Source organism: Arvicola amphibius, chromosome 6 (assembly GCF_903992535.2).
Source record: "Arvicola amphibius chromosome 6, mArvAmp1.2, whole genome shotgun sequence".
Lineage (NCBI taxonomy): Eukaryota > Metazoa > Chordata > Mammalia > Rodentia > Cricetidae > Arvicola > Arvicola amphibius.
Window position 1 is genome coordinate 15,695,113 of NC_052052.2, and position 13,051 is coordinate 15,708,163.

Genomic DNA, 13,051 nt, shown 5'->3' on the forward strand with positions numbered 1-13,051 from the left:
TCTCAGGGTAGCCCGGGTAATGAGCGACCACACCAGGCAAACTTCTCCCAAGGAACTGGGGCGGAGGTCAGAGGTCAAGAACAGGCTAGCAGACAACTTTCCCTAGGAGCCTACCATTGGTGGAGAGTGACCACGTGGTATAGGCACCGCCTTCTCGCGAGACCACCCCCAGCACGTGACTGTGACGCGAGCACATCAGAGTCTCTGCCCTCAGCGTCCCCCGGCCCCAAGATGGCTGCCTTTTGGCGTCTCTAGCGCTGTTGAATGGAGAAAGCTTTATTGTTCCCTTCGGGCAGGAGTGTTCGTGTCCTCTATGGCGCTGTCAATAAAGAACGGCAGTTTGAATCGGTACTGAACAGGTAACCATAGAAACGGCGCTGGGACTCCGCGTGGAGACCCCTGTTGCGGCAGCGGCCCGAGAGACTCCCTGAATTAGGGGCGCCCCGGGACCCTTGCGCACTGCGGGCTACGCACGTGGCGAGCTCCTCGGGGCTCGCATCGGTCACAGCCGCCGCTGTCCTCTGGACGTTGCCCGGGGATGGCCCTCACCCCGGGCATAGTCTCGGTCGTGGACTCCTGCGGGAGGACGCGCGACCCTGCCTGGCGACCGCGGGCCTTTTTACCCAGCTCCCCGCGACTGGCCAGCCGACGCCCGCGCTCCCAGGGCTCCCTCCCCGTCCCTGCTCTCAGCTTTTGTTTACAGCGAGACAAGAATGGTTTATCCGTTTTAAAATAGTTGTGGGGAAATAGAAGTCATATGAAATAAAACTTCAGCTCCCAGAAGTGAAGTTGCACCGAGAAGCAGCCACGTTCATTGTTTATGTGTCGTCTGGCCGCCTGCCCGACTCGGGGCGGGGGAGTGCTCGCAGTTGCTTGGCTTTTATTCCGCTTTGATGGAAAGGCCCGTGAAGCTGGAGTCATTTCTCAGTGGCGCTTTACAGAAGTTTGCCAACCTTGGCCCGAGGCACAAGTAGATTGAGCTAATGTTCGATTGACACAATACCCTGACTTCCGTGTCACGGTCAAGCTAGTTTCTTATACTTCGCAATGTTGCCCGCCCAGTGCGTCCAATAGACTATCTACTTTATGTTTACACATGGCGTTCGAGATATTTTTCTTTTGCAAAATAAATGTGAGATTAAGCTGTTTTGGGGTGTACCAGGTCATAGGACTGGCAATTTGAGCCTAACACTGGGAACCCCCTGTTGCCTCAGACTGCTTTCTCCCTCTGGGAGTGTTCTTTCTTGTAATTGTATCCAAATCTTGGTATTGGTTATAGCTGTGTGAGCAATCTCAGTACTTGGCATAAATTATACCCACGGGTCATGTACACATGGTTCTTCTGTGACGGTATTTCCCAACCCCTGTGTGTGTGTGTGTGTGTGTGTGTGTGTGTGTGTGTGTGTGCGCGCGCGCGCGCGCGCGCGCGCGCACACACACGGTAGCCGAGGTTGGCCTTGAGCTCCTGACTCTCCCTCCCAAGTGCTGAGATTACAGGCCTGTGCCCCTTGCCCAGCCCCCTCAAACATTTAACGGTTGTTTTGTTTTGTTTGTTTATTTTAACACCTATGCTTGCATAAGTGAACTTAATTAGCCGTTTGCTTCTACTGTGTGCAGGTCTGATTCCTGGAAATGTGCTAGTGTACAAGATAGCCTTGACCTCTGTCTCTTTGGAATTTAAATTCTTCTACGGGCTTGGTTGATGTACAGGCACACAGAAAACGGGTCTTTTACGGGCTTGGGTAATATACAGACACACAGAAACAGGGGTCTTCAACGGCCTTGGGTGATATACAGGCGCACAGAAACGGCCCTGGCTTGAGATCTTCTTTCCTCAGCTTCCAAATGCTGGAATTGCAGTTGTACATTACCCCTGCCTGTCCGACAAAAATAATTTCAAAGCTATCTCATAGCACCAGAGCAATAAAATGAGTAGTTAATGCTCATTGAGCTGTTTCTTTGTGCCAGATACTGGCACTAAGGCTTAATGTGAACTGTCACTTAGTCTGTGACACAGACAGTGTTAGGATTAACCTTTTACCCTGGAGACATGGCCAGTATTACATGGTTTATGCATGGGGAGCATGGAGCTGAAGTAAACAGATCATGCCATGCTGTGTTCCATCTGTTGCCTTCCCTGCCAGCTTGTGAGGTCCACACGAGTAATGCCACATCTTACTTTTGTGGCCTTAGCTGCTAGCCCGTGCCACAACTTGATGTTTTCAGGAAGGTAGTAAATATACAAATCTTGAGCATCCACAGAGCAAATACTTGAGAATTTGTTCTACACCACGAGCACTGGTAGAGCTGGGTGTCTTGACACATTGCAGAGTTGTTGTCTGCTCTTAAGGTCTGCACAGTGGGGTGTTGTCTTGCTTATTGAAGAGAAAAATGTCTTAATAGGTCCTGAGTTTGCTTTCTGAGAGGGGGGTCTTCTTGGTCTTAAGCCAGTAGTGCAACCTACCTCCTTGCCCTATTGTGGAGTGCTGGGGTACAGTGTGCTTACTATTGTATGTAATTACATCTAATTGGAAAGACTAACCCAAATTTGACCCCAGATGTGTTAAATAATAGTGAAATTTCAGATGTGTCACAAGCAAAATGAGGGGTAGGAGGATGTGTGTTTTCTATCTTTTGGGGAGAGGGAAAGATAGAATTCTCTAGTGATTAAATAGAGGGCAGCTTTCCCAATTGGAATTTAACTGTTCTTTTAAATTATTTAAAAATGACATTAATTGTGTGTGTGTGCAGGCACGCACATGTGGTGAGGTGGGGGAGGAGAGTGTGGATGGGTGGAGGTGCCTGGATGCTGCAGTGTGATGGTGGAAGGAAGAAGACAGTTTACGGGAGTTGGTTTTCTCCTACCACCACGTGGCTCCACCATGAGGGACTGAACTCAGGTCAGACTTGGCAGCAGGTACCTTTGGTCCACTGAGCCATCCCACCAACTCAGCTCTACAGTTGTCTACATAGAAAGTTTTTCATCGCTTTAGCACTTTAAGCTTAGAACTGTTAATGTACCTCCATCAGGGATACCTGCATTTTGGGGATGTTGGGAATGTAACCAAAGTCTGTCCCACAGCAAACATGTGCTCTGAGCCCGAGCTACACCTTCAGCCCCAATATCTGCACTTTCTTGGGACTTTGTTGGGAAATCTGGGTGCTGACTCTAGGGTGTGTTTGCAGTTGATTGTGGGTTTCCTTTCAGTGTTTTCTAATGAAGCAGCATCCTTTAAAAGCCAGGTGTGGTGAGGCACATCTTTAATCTGTGCATTCAGAAGGCAGAGGAGGGTGGATCTCTGTGAGTCCGAAGCCAGCCCACCAAAAAAGTGAGAATCGTGAGGCTGTGTCTCAAAGAACAGAATCATAGCATCTTTACCGTGGTATGGAATACTTGAAAAGCACAAGGCTTTTTGAATAGGTATGAACAGAACAAGAGCGTGAGAAACGATAGGCTGTATTAAATCCATGGAGCACTGGAGCTGTCATATGGAAGAATGAATGTCAGGTTTTGCTTTATACTGTATGCAGTAACCGTGTTAGGCATGTCATCAGAAGATGTCAACCAGGCCAGCGAATGGAGCTGGGAGCTGGCCACAGAGTGGCATGTTAATGCAGTATTGAACTGCAAGCCCAGAATTAAATTGCTATTTCGGGGTTGGGTGGGACCTTTCCATCTGAGCGTTGCTGTTTCTACTTTGTGATTTGGGTCTGTTGGGTTCCAGTAAAGAGTAGGTGGTAACGCCAGCTTTGAAGTATGGTATGAAACTGCAGGAGGAGCCAGGGCATACCAATTTGTTTTCCAATCTATTTTATTTCAGTTCAGAGCATCAGTGCAGACGGCAGCCCAGGAAAACAGGCTGCACTCTGGCAACACTCAGCTACATTTGCAGATTGAGGAAGACTGAAAGTAACCAAAGTGCAGCTTGTTTTCCTGGGCTGTCTGTCTGAGATGATGCTCTGAACTGAAGTGAAATAGATTGAAAAACAAATTGGTGTGCCCTGTTGCTCCATCCTCAGTACGCATGCTACCCCTCCCCAGCACACCTGGGGAACAACGGCATTGGCCCCTCAATCATTCTGAGCTCTCACCCCTGTGAGCCTTTTGATTTTTCAGAGGAAATTGAATTGGGGTATGCACTTTTCTGAACTTCCAATAGCTTACCTTCCAAAGCCATCATCTGGAGAATGTGGAGACCCAAGCTACTAACCACATAGGAAGGAATTAAATATTAAGGACATATAAGTTCAGAGATGAAGCTGTCATTTTCTTTAAGCTGTGCAGAGGGTACAGTATTTCATTCACAGAGAGTGCACAATGTGAGACCCTGGCAGCTCTCCAGGGAACAGAGGGCAAGGAAAGAAAGAAAGTGACTTTCCTTCTATTTCCCTGATGTTACTTAACTCAGATCCTCAAAATTTCGACACCAAGCAACTCATTTCCTTACACAGAGTAAGTAGAGGTATAGATGATTCGTGAAAAACCGAGATCGTTAATCTCCAGGGAAATGTTGACTCTCAGTGGCTCCACGAGGCCTTTGAAATGGCTACGAATCCTCCAGAATGCCATTCTTCCAGGAGGAGAGCCATCACTTTAATCAGATCTCAGAGAGTCCTTGACCCCTCAAAAGGAGCAGAGCTGATAATGAATGTCAAGTGTAACGCCAGACTAAAGTCATGCAGGCAGTCACTTTGTACAGATCTGTGCCCTTGACCTGAGGTTTAGAAGTACCTTTTTAGGTTTTGTTTCTTATATGAAGTGGTCAGACATGATGGATAAACTTAAGGGCATGCTTCAAAATTCCTTGTGAATGTTAGTGCCTTACAGAAGACTAGTGAGATGTGGATGGTGTCTCTTAGTGACCTTGTTAACAGATCTGCCTGCTTGCCTGCCTGGCTGGCCTTACTATCTCAGCAAGGATGTCCTTGAAATTCCTGATTCTCCTTGCCTTTTCATTCTGAGTACTAGGCTTACTGGTGTGGGCTACCAAGCCCAGGTTGTTGTTGTTGTTGTTCTTCTTCTTCTTCTTCTTCTTCTTCTCCTTCTCCATCTCCTTCTCCTTCTTCCTCCTCCTCCTCCTCCTCCTCTTCCTCTTCCCCTTCCTCCTCCTCTTCTTCCTCCTCTTCCTCCTTCTCCTCCTCCTTCTTCTTAATATTTGATGTATTTCTTTTTAGTGCGAGGGATTAAAATCAGCCTTGCCCATGCTCAGTATGCACCTTGTCACATAGCTTCATCACTGCAGCTATTGTATTGTTTAGAGTGACATGGAGTGAATTTTTTAAAATGTGTACAACATGGTGGTTGACTGTATTACATGTCACCTTGCAGAATGGTAAAGTCTAGTTGGTTACACAGTTGCTTCTTTTAGTTCACAGGAGATGGTGGTAGAAACTGCTTGCTGGTCAAGCCGCTTTTCTGTTGGGTTGGTATCTGCTCCCCTCCCTCCACCTCTGGCTAAAGCTACTATAACCTATGTGCTGGATGTTGCAACAGCCTTGTAGCATGTAACCAGATGCTTCTTAACTACCCCTTTAGGTATTTCATCCCGTTACATTGCCCCCTCAAAGGCCCTTCTATTGTCTCTTTCTACTGTTTCCTATTAAGTACTTAACACTTTGTCCTGTATTTAAGAAGCAGTCAGTATCCACCCACTAAATAGATGAACAAACTAGACAAGGGGAAATGAGAGAGGGTGACAGTGAGAGGCCTGCACCCAGGCACTCCTAAATCTGCAGCCACTCATGCAGAGCGGTTTGTCTACCTTAACCCATCCCAGAAATACCATTATCATAATAAAAATTGCTGTTGTTGAACAGACACAAAGTGCCATGCACTGTGTTTACATAACTATGTCATGTAGTCCTGTGTGCCCTTGATAGCCACTAGGCATTGGATATTATTACCTCCTTTGGTATATTCACCTGAATAAGGGAGCTTTCACCTATTTTATTTTGATTTTCACATTTTCTGATTCTAAGCAGAACTGGAAGCCAGTGAGTACTAGTTTTTCTCGAGGTGAGTAGGGTCATCCAGGCTTACTCCAGTAAGTGTGCAGCCTGTGAGCCGATCCTCATTTCAAAGAAAATGCCGTACAGCAGCCCCGTGTCCATTGCACAAAATGACTTCAGCCTTTAGAGCTTCAGTACTGACTATCTGAACATTTTGTTTTTTGAGAAATTCATATACAAGTCCTGTGTTTATATTATTTCTACACCACCATCTCCCCTTCCCAGTTCCCCCCCCCCCGTGTCACCTGACTACCTCTCAACTTTATGACCTCTTAAATATTACTGTTACATATATGTGTATGTAAATAAATACAACCTGCTGAGTCCATTTGGTGTTGTTTCTATGTGGTTTTTTTTTATAATTTAAGGTCCCAATTATTAGCATTTTTTTAAAATTATTACTACTGTGGTACTAGGGCCTTTTGGACATGGTAGGAAGTGTTCTACTGATGAACTAGACTCCCCCAATTTCTCCTAGTTCACACTCCTATAAACTCTGAAGAACAATTCCCAGTGTATTAATTTGAGGATAAGGCTTGGGAAAGCACATGTTGAAGGCTCCATGCGAGAACTGCAGCGCTAAACTAGGCTTAGTTCTGTGTAAGGCCTCTTCACACTTGCAGCTTCAGTTGTCCTGGGAAAGGCAGGAGGGAGGGAGGCGCACCGTCCTCAGCCTGCCTGTGTTCTCAGCTTTGGCATGAGTTTCTCATCCAGAATGCTGCTCACTTCTGTCTGCAGCCAGCCAGCTCTTGCTCATGCTTCACTGCCTCTGTGTGTTCTGCCTGCTTGGCTCCTCCCTCTGGCTTTATTGGAGCCATTGATAGTGATTGATTTTCAAAGGGCTGCCCCTGTTCTGAGTGCCCAGCTGCTAGCCCGCTGTCACAAAGTTAGCAACTTTAAAGTAAGTGACAGTGAAATTTGCTCAATTAGCCCGTAGGTTTGGCACAGCACTGCAACTTTTGAGCGTCTGAGGGCCCGGCAGTCATTAAGTATGACCACCCTGGACACAAGCTGCCCGTTCAACTGGCCCTCTGCTGTCAGTTGCCCTCAGTTCCAGTCAGGCTAAAACCAGAGGGAGACTTCTGAAGGTCAAAGTCCAGACGGTGGAGTAATTGGCCCCTAGAGTTCTGGAGTTCTGGGTTTCTTTCCTGGGCTGCAGCATGGTAAGGATGAAATTTTCCGTGTTTCTCTTTGAACATTTTTGAGCAAATAACGATGGAATCCCACAGGCTCTTTGCCGGCGTTAACGGCAGTGGAGAAGCTACACTTTTGCATTTTTTTTTTTTTTTGTTCCTTAAGATAACCCTCTTGTTAGACTCCCTTGTGATGGACTGGGGGAAAGCTAGAGATAAAAGCCATTCCCAGTTCTTCAAAGACAAAGGACGAAGTTCCCAGCACAGGCAAGGAGCTTGACGTTGCTCTGTGGAGCTCACACAGAAGGAACTGAGGGCCCAATGATCTGAGCATTGCGGTGGCACATGGTGCAGAAAGACAGGCGTCTGGAGTCGTTCTGTGCTTCCGTTCTTCTTTACAGAGGTGGAAGAAAAGGTGGATTTAGGCAGAGAGGGCTCTCCTCAGCTGGGTCATAAGCTCCCTGGGAGCAAAGTGTCTATGAGTGCAAGACATGACACCTGAGCTCGGCAGAGCTCTGCTGGTTGCACAGGCCACTGCTGGGAAACGGAATACCTGAGAGATAGCAACTCATAATGAAAGAGATCATTGTTTTGGAGGTTTGGGGCTCATGGTTTGGTCCCTGGTAGGTTGGCTCTGTTGCTTTGGGGCCTGTGGTGAGGCTAAGAGCACATGGAAGACCAGACTCATCCATGCCCTCTAGGATATAATATACCCCAGTGCCCAGAGTTTCCATGCACCCCACCTTTTAAGTTTCCCCCACCCCCAGTAGCTCTGTTCTGAAGTACAAGCCTGCAGCATGTGAGCCTGTGAGAGCATTTAAGATCTATACTGTGCCAGGGCTTCACACAGCAGAGAATAAGTAGGGTTTACCATGTCCTCAGTCTTATTGGTGCTGGGGTAGAATCCGGGGCCTCAGGCATGCCAGATAAGTGCCGTACAGAGGAGTTTCACACCCACTTTGTGCTGTTATTTAAAAAACCACCTTGTTTATTATGTGTGTGCAGTACCTCTGAGCAGCAGCAAGTTGTTCAGATATGAGAAAACTAAGATGCCAAGGTTCATTGAGTTTGGGGTTCTCAGGCTTGGACCTTATAATCTTCTGGAAACAGTATCGTCTCCAGCATCAGACAATGTGGGTTCATTTACTGACTGCCACTCGCTGACTTGGTTATTTGGACAAATCCCTTCATTTTGCCAGGCCTCCTCTTCCTCAGTGGAAAGAGGTTAATATTAGTAACTAACTCACTAGTTTTGCAGAGATTGTGGAAGGCTGCTTGTATAAGATACTTGCCACCATGCCTAGGGTACGAGAAATGCTTGGTAAATGTAACCTGCTATGGATGGGTCCCTAGGGTTACCTCACAGCTGTCTTTCCAGAGTGTCTTCCTCATTGCTTACCATTTGGAATATACGGTTGGCCCTGTTTGCCTATGGGTTTCATCCATGATTTAATCAACCTTGGGTTGAAAATATTAGGGGGAAAATTTCTACCAAGGAACTTCTACAATTCATAAACACTTTCAGTAATGTAGCAGGATACAGATTAGCTCAAAAAAAATCAGTAGTCCTCCTGTACACAGATGATAAATGGGCCGAGAAAGAAATTAGAGAAACATCACCCTTCACAAATGATGTGGGAGAGTCTTCTGTTTGTGTTGATTTCATTTGTTAATAAACTGCCTTGGCCCATTTAATAGGCCAGCCCTTAGGTGAGTGGAGTAGACAGAACAGGAAGAAGGAAGTGAGGTAGATGGCTCAGACAACTGCCCTGCCTCTCCTCTCTGGGACAGTCGCCATGAAGCCAGCCACCAGATCAGACATGCTGAATCTTTCCCGGTAAGACACCACTTTGTGGTGCTACACAGATTATTAGAAATGGGTTAGTCAAGATGTGAGTAAGAGGCCGAAACTAATGGGCTAGGCACTGTTTAAATGAATAAGTTTATGTGTTGTTATTTCGGGGCATAAACTAGCCAGGCGGAGCCGGGCTGGAATGCAGCCCGCAGCTCCTCACTACACACAATAGCCACAAATAGCATAAAAAAATCTCAAAGTAACTCTAACCAAACAAGTGGAAGACTTGTATGACAAGAACTTTAATCTTTGAAGAAAGAAATTGAAAAAAACACCAGAAAGTGGAAAGATCTCCCGTGCTCTTGGGTAGGTAGAATTAACATAGTAAAAACGGCGGCAATTTTACCAAAAGCAATCTATAGATTCAATACAGTGCCCAGTAAAATTCTTCTCAGACCTCAAAAGAAGGGTACTCAACTTCATATGGAAAAGCAAAACACCCAGGATATCCAAAACAATCCTGTACAATAAAAACATTTCTGGAGGCATCACAATCCATGACTTCAAACTCTACTACAGAGCTACAGTACTGAAAACATTCTGGTATTGGCATAAGAACAGACAGGAGGACCAATGGAACTGAATCGAAGATCCGGATATTAATCCACACACTTTCGAACATCTGATTTTTGACAAAGAAGCAAAAAAAATCAAATGACAAAAAGACAGCATATTTAACAAATGGTATTGGCATAACTGTATATCAGCATGTAGAAGAATGAAAATAGGTCCATATCTATCACCATGCACAAAACTCAAGTCCAAATGGATCAAAGACCTCAACATAAAGTCAGCCACACTGAACCTCATAGAAGAGAAAGTGGGAAGTACACTTGGATGCCTTGGCACAGGAGACCACTTCCTAAATATAACCCCAGTTGCACAGACACTGAGAGAAACGGGGACCTCCTGAAACTGAAAACCCTCTGTAAAGCAAAGAACACGGTCAACAAGACAAAACGACAGACTACAGAATGGAAAAAGATCTTTACTAACCCCACATCAGACAGAGGTCTGATCTCCAAAATATACAAAGAACTCAAGAAATTGGACACCAAAAGATCACATAATCCAATAAAAAATAATGGAATACAGACCTAAACAGAGAATATAAAATGGCTGAAAGACACTTAAGGAAATGTTCAACATCCTTAGTCATCAGAGAAATGCAAATCAAAACAACTCTGAGATTCCATCTTACACCTGTAAGAATGGCCAGGATCAAAAACACTGATGACAACTTATGCTGGAGAGGTTGTGGGGAGAAGAGAACACTTCTGCATTGCTGGTGGGAGTGCAAGCTGGTACAACCCCTTTGGATGTCATTGTGGCGATTTCTCAGAAAATTCGGAAACAACCTTCCTCAAGACCCAGCAATACCACTTTTGGGTATATATCCAAAGGATGCTCAATCGTGCCACAAGGACATGTGCTCAACTATGTTCATAGCAGCTTTGTTTGTCATAGCCAGAACCTGGAAACAACCTAAATGCCCCTCAACCAAAGAATGGATAAGGAAAAAGGTGGTACATTTACATAATGGAGTACTACACAGTAGAAAAAAATAACGACATCTTGAAATTTGCAGGCAAATGGATGGAGCTGAGTGAGGTAACCCAGACCCAGAAAGACAATTATCACATGTCCTCACTCATAAGTGGTTTTTAAACATAAAGCAAAGAAAACCAGCCTACAAATCACAATCCCAGAGGACTCTAAGAGAAACATACATAGATCTAATCTACATGGGAAGTAGAAAAAGACAAGATCTCCTGAGTAAATTGGGAGAATGCGGACCTTGGGGAAGGGGTAGAGGAGAGGGGAGAGGCAGGGAGGGGAACAGAGAAAAATGTAGAGCTCAATAAAAATCAGTAAAAAGAAAAAAATATTTGGGGAAGAATACATCTGTTCAGAACATGTACAGTTTGTTTACATAGCATTTACATTTTTAAGAGACACAAGCTTACAGAAGGATGTGCAGGGGTAATTGGGAGTTCTGCACAATGTTCTGTGGTCATTGGGCATCCAAAGGCTTTGATAACTCTGGGGGACTAGAATCAATACGCATGGGTACCAAGGAGCAGCTATTTATTATTGTGAATTTAATACGAACTTAGGGCTGGGGTAAGTATTTATACCCTGGGTTTAATCCAGCTCCAGTTGACCTATCAGTGAGGAATGGGAGGTATCCACAGGATGTCCTGGACCAATTACAGTGAGATCAGCTGCATGTGTAATATAGAAAGCAGGAAGGGTCTTCCTAGACTTCCACCACCAAGGAACTGCAAGCTAAAAACTCAGCTATGCAATTTGAGAACTGAGCCAGGGTCACCTGAGAAATTCCTCAGATCATAGCCTGGTGCTCCTAAGAGAGGCCTCACACTACCCACTTTCTCCCTTCCCTAGCTGGCTTTCATCCCAAACAGCTGTGGGAGATGCACAGTGGGACTGTCTCGTCTTTGCTCTCCAAAGCCATTATACAATATCTGACACATGTATCAAAGACAAAAATAGAACTTAAAAATGATGACACTCAGTAATAAAAACAAGCATTTCAGCAGGGGAACTTCTATGTTTCTTTCATTGAAACAGTGGCCTTCACTGGGCAATACCAGCTCACTCTGACGAGTGTCTTCGAGGCTGCTGGAGCTGCTGGTTTGTATCAGTTTGCAACATCTCATGAGGCAAGCCCTAAAGTCATCCCTGTTTTACCAAGGAGGAAACTGAGTTCCCAAGAATAATCAATCTGTCTCAAATCTTAGCTCATTAAAGGGCCAAGCTGGTGTTCACCCCTGAACCGCTATGTCTAGAGGGCACACTCCAGACCTTTACTGGTGAGCCCACAGCCTCTAGAATCACAGCACTTAGTGGGCTGCTGGGCCCCTGCCAGAGCGCTTTCATTTGTACATTAGATGGGGATTTGGAGTTTTAGAGTTTTGCTTTGGGTTCAATGTGTAGTCCAGATGCACCGAAGAAAGATGTATTCAGATAATCAAGTTATGAGAACTTGTAAGTCGTTCAGGTTTTCATGTCAGAGCAAAAGGCCTATCAGTGGCAAAGCCAAGGGTCTTTTGTACACCTAAGAGGCTGGATTTGAAAGCATTAAAGCAGTGATTGCTTGTTGAGACTCTTGACTGCAAGATGGAAAAGTTGGCATTAAGTATAATGCAGTCACAATCCCCAGTTGCTCATTAGGCGGCTGTGCTGCTCAGGGGATTTTGCAGTGGAGTCTGTGAAGAGTAATCTTGGATGAACTGGATCAGAGCAGCGTGCCCAGAAAGGCACCTAAGTCCTGCAGAGCCTCCTTCTGTTGTAATAGGCGTGCAGAACCGCTTGTTTCTATGAATTAGTCAGACGATAAGAGGGTATAAGCAGTTTGCTATGCTATTTTGATGTTTTTGCATCGTTGTATTTTGTAGAACGCCTCAAGAAGAGTTTCATTAGGAATTGAGAGAATCTGGGAAAAGCAATTAGTTGCCTTGGTTGGTTGTTAGAGGCATGCTCCCAGCTTGGAGTTGTGGAAACCAGCCTTCCCAGTGATCCTTAATTTTCTTTTTAAAATTTTAAATAGTTTTTAGACATTTGTTTTTAATTGTGTGCATATGTGTAGGTTAGTGTATATTTGTGCAGGTGTTCATGGAGGCCAGCAGCATCAGATCCCCTGGAAGTGTAGTCTCAGGAGGTTGTGAGGCACCGTCTTCTGGAAGGACAGATGTGCTCTTAAGCACTGAGCCATCTCTCCAGCCCCCTTTTCTCCTCTGTTTCCTTGAGGATCTGAGGAAGTGGTGCTGATGCTGGTGTTGGCAGCTGTTTGAGTGATTGAGTATGTACTGCATGTGCTGTGCTCACCCAGCCTTTCAGTAGTCCTGTTTGGGCGAGAAAGCAGCTACATAGATTCCATGATTTGTAACGTCGTTTTGTTTTTCAATTGGAATTCACACCACACTGTAGTTTGGTTTGACTACTAAGCCACACCTGGGGAGAGAGAACTCCTTCCCCCAGAAAAAGATGCAGTTGGGCATCTTGGGCAGTGTAAGGAATTTGTGACTTTTCT

At 45.4% G+C, this 13,051-nt stretch overlaps 1 protein-coding gene across 2 annotated transcripts in view; it reads left to right on the plus strand.

Annotated features, from left to right (window-relative positions):
* Positions 1-212: 212 nt before the first annotated feature.
* The window catches only part of Zbtb40 (zinc finger and BTB domain containing 40), a 70,549-nt gene continuing 57,710 nt past the window's right edge, over positions 213-13,051 (plus strand). For both annotated transcript variants that reach the window (XM_038333869.1, XM_038333870.1), the window contains exon 1: positions 213-359. The gene's annotated coding sequence lies outside the window, so the exon portion shown is untranslated. The remainder of the gene's footprint in view (positions 360-13,051) is intronic.